This window comes from Trachymyrmex cornetzi, unplaced genomic scaffold (genome assembly GCF_001594075.2).
Source record: "Trachymyrmex cornetzi isolate Tcor2-1 unplaced genomic scaffold, Tcor1.1 scaffold1723, whole genome shotgun sequence".
Classification (NCBI taxonomy): domain Eukaryota; kingdom Metazoa; phylum Arthropoda; class Insecta; order Hymenoptera; family Formicidae; genus Trachymyrmex; species Trachymyrmex cornetzi.
In genome coordinates, this window is record NW_017296336.1 from 48,835 (window position 1) to 49,043 (window position 209).

Here is a 209-nt window from a genome sequence, read left to right on the forward strand (position 1 = left end):
GTCTACAATACACGGAGTAAGAAGTAAGAGTAAGAAATTGACCAATCATAGTCGAATGTGAGAAGAATAATCGACTGTGATTGGTCAACTTCTTACTCTTACTTCTTACTCCGTGTATTGTAGACGGGCCTTAACACGTAATGCATGAGGCGTCGTCTACAATACACGGAATAAGAAGTAAGAGTAAGAAATTGACCAATCACAGTCGA